The sequence below is a fragment of the Nipponia nippon genome, unplaced genomic scaffold, assembly GCF_047370975.1.
Source record: "Nipponia nippon isolate SJK-2023a ecotype South Korea unplaced genomic scaffold, ASM4737097v1 scaffold_2, whole genome shotgun sequence".
In the NCBI taxonomy this organism is placed as follows: domain Eukaryota; kingdom Metazoa; phylum Chordata; class Aves; order Pelecaniformes; family Threskiornithidae; genus Nipponia; species Nipponia nippon.
Window position 1 is genome coordinate 127,065,935 of NW_028262336.1, and position 2,885 is coordinate 127,068,819.

Sequence of the window (2,885 nt, forward strand, 5' to 3'; positions counted from 1 at the left end):
GTAGCTTCCCAGGAATAGTTTCCATGACAGCTGTGAGAAGAAGCAATGACAAGATTTCAGATGTCCCACACTAAATACTGCACCCACAAGGAGCGTGTCTTGGGATGATGCCCTCCATGATGTGCCAGGATTTTGGATCTTGTGAGTCCTCTGTCTGTTTCTCCTGCGGAGCGCACCTTCTCCTGGGCCCACCACGATCCACCAACCCACCAACCTGCTCTAAGGTCCCCCACAGCTCCAGAACCAGGAGGAATTACTTAGCCCTGGAAGCAGGAAAGTCACATTGCTCCTGATCTGCTGGATTGAGCTGGCCTTGGGTGGTCACTTCAGATGTCCCTTCCTCTGTGGCACTGGGGAAACAGCTCATGGAGATCTAAGAGTTGGCTGTGTGGGTTATACACCAAAATAGTACCAGTAGCACCAGTATAAACCCTCACAGAAAAGCAAGTCCATGGGGAAGTATGGTGAGAAGAGAAAGTGAGCAGCCTCCTCTTCCTCCTGGTTGTAGCAGAGCAGCTCAGAGCCATGGTGACAAGGATGGGACCAAGGAATAACAAGGCCATTTTGTCATCACGTGCCCAGAAGCAGATTGTTCCCATCCCCTTTAGCAAAACAGCGGCATCAATGAGAACAAACCAGTGATAATGGGGAGGGGAAACAAATTAGACTGACAATATCCTGGTCATGGAAATAATCTCTCAGGTTGTTAGTCACACAGGGATGGCTTCACCCCTCTAATTTTCTCCTCTGCGTGGGCATTCGTGTTCCTCTCATCACCTTAGCGGCTGAGTGCCTGCACCATGTGCAGAGGAACCACAATTAAGCAAAGTGGCTGGATGTCATGATATATGGGACTATGTCTCTGCTTCAGCAGCACAGAAAGCTAGCGAAGAGTTGAGATTAAACACTGGGTTAATTAGTACATTTAATTAGCTCTCAGTTATTAAATCCTTTCAGACCCTTAGATAAATCGCTCAAAGTACAAAACATTCTTTAAAAATGCCATTATTTATTCCCCTCTTCTCTCTCCAGGTGTGTGCAGAGCTGGGAAGCTCTAGCTTTCCTCCTGCAGTTTCATGCAGGAGCAGAGTCCATCCTAGCCTCCATGGCCCAGCGTCAGTCCCTGAGATTACTCTTGAATTTGCAAGCCTGCCAACTTCCAAATTCACATTTCTTCTGAGAGGGGAAGAGGCAATACCCTACTAACATGGGCAACAGTAGGAGGAAAGGGAATAGTGTTGGAAAAAAGCAGGGAGCAACAGCTCCTCTTAGCTCTGAGACAGAAACAGATTCACAGAGGCTTGCCGTCACCCAGCAGCGTGTCCCTTTCCATGCTCTCTTCCTCTGTGGCTGCAGCAGGCAGGCATGGCAACCCTGCGGGAAAAAAAGAGCAGAAATGGGTGGAGGAACTTCTCACGCAGGCTTTGGAGCATTGCCAGTCACCGTGCCAGCTAGACTGAAGGATCGAAAAAGCTCCTCCAGGCTCCTGTTAACAGTCTCCCATGTTTGCCCCCCTGAATAACTTTCCCTGTGGTTTCCATGTTCATCCTAACAGGCTGTGGATGCATCTCTGCTCTGAAGTCCTGGAGCAGCTGCCAGCCTGCTCCTTCTCCCCATCATCTCCCAAGTGCATGGTGGTCCCGTGCTAACCCACCCCCCAGAGCTGCTAAGATCCATGGGGTCAGCTGAGCTTCAGAGAGCCCACAGCAGCCCTGCCAGAGGCTGTTCTGATAGAAGGTTTATTTATGGTAGGGGAATCCAGTTTCTGAGATGACCTTGGAGACCTATCCAATTCTTTTATCACTTGGATAATGTGGGGCCCTGAACAACACAGGTGCAACGAGCTCAGGCTCTGGGCAGGCTGGAAAATTGATTCCTATAGAGTCGAATCTGTATGCCGTTCTCCTCGTAGTTCACTGGGAAACTGATGTTTGGGTCTAAGGAAAGGGGTTTCAGTGTTTTCAGCACCAAACCTTCTCTTCCCTGGTTAATAACAGCTGTGATGGTGGGCAGGGAATACAGGTCCTCCTGATGTTGGTGACCTAAGCCCTTAGGCTGAGAATTAATGGGAGCAAAGGACTGCATTGGATGTGGCTTGCTTAAGGGAGTTAGCTTAGGAAAAAATAATAGTACAGGATTAAGCTGAGGGAAATTCCTCATTGCACCATGGAAGATATCACAAAGCAATGACTTAGCCAGTACTTGTTTGTGATTCTAATAGTCTTAAATTATTAGAAAGCAGAAAGCAAAGGCTGGGATAAGATGCTGTTACTCAGCAAACCAACATTTTGAGAAGAAGAATGCAGCTTTCTGGAAGATAATGTTCTCTCTTTTTTCCCCTGCACAGTTTCAAAAGAAAGGTACTTAATCCTTCTATAAATAAGTATGAATGTATTTGCTTCTAGAGCCTAAAAAATATGTCTGCAACAAAGCAACGTGGAGACATTTGGGAATGCAGTAGCTAATTTGATACTCGTAAGAAACCATAACCATAGCCTAGGACTGCATCTCGGAGGACTGGGCTGACCTTTCAGCAGCTGATGATAGTTCTAAAATGGCTTCTCATCACTGAAAGCCCAATCTAACATCAGTTAAAATAAATTAAAAGCTATCACTGACTTCTGCGGATATTGGATTAGACCATATAAAACCCACTTGAATGCTGGGAACCCAAGGAAATTATCATGGTAAATCTAAATTCTAGTGAAGCCTTAGAGGCTTTAAAACATCTCTCTGCAGCCCCATTAAGAATGGGTTTCTACTTAGCTCATGAATAATTCACCTTTCTTTTTCTTCTGATAGATGACGAGTCCCACCACAACGAAGCCTAAGTCCAGCACACAGGCCAGCGTTCCAGTCACCTTCTTGCTCACAGCAGATCCAGA

General features: G+C 46.7%; 1 long non-coding RNA gene across 1 annotated transcript; it reads right to left on the minus strand.

Annotated features, from left to right (window-relative positions):
- Nucleotides 1-905: 905 nt before the first annotated feature.
- On the minus strand, nt 906-2,885 carry LOC148055951 (uncharacterized). Its single transcript, XR_015704674.1, has 2 exons — nt 2,783-2,885; nt 906-1,374 (listed from the first exon to the last, which is right to left on the minus strand). It is a non-coding gene; the product is annotated as an uncharacterized LOC148055951 (long non-coding RNA).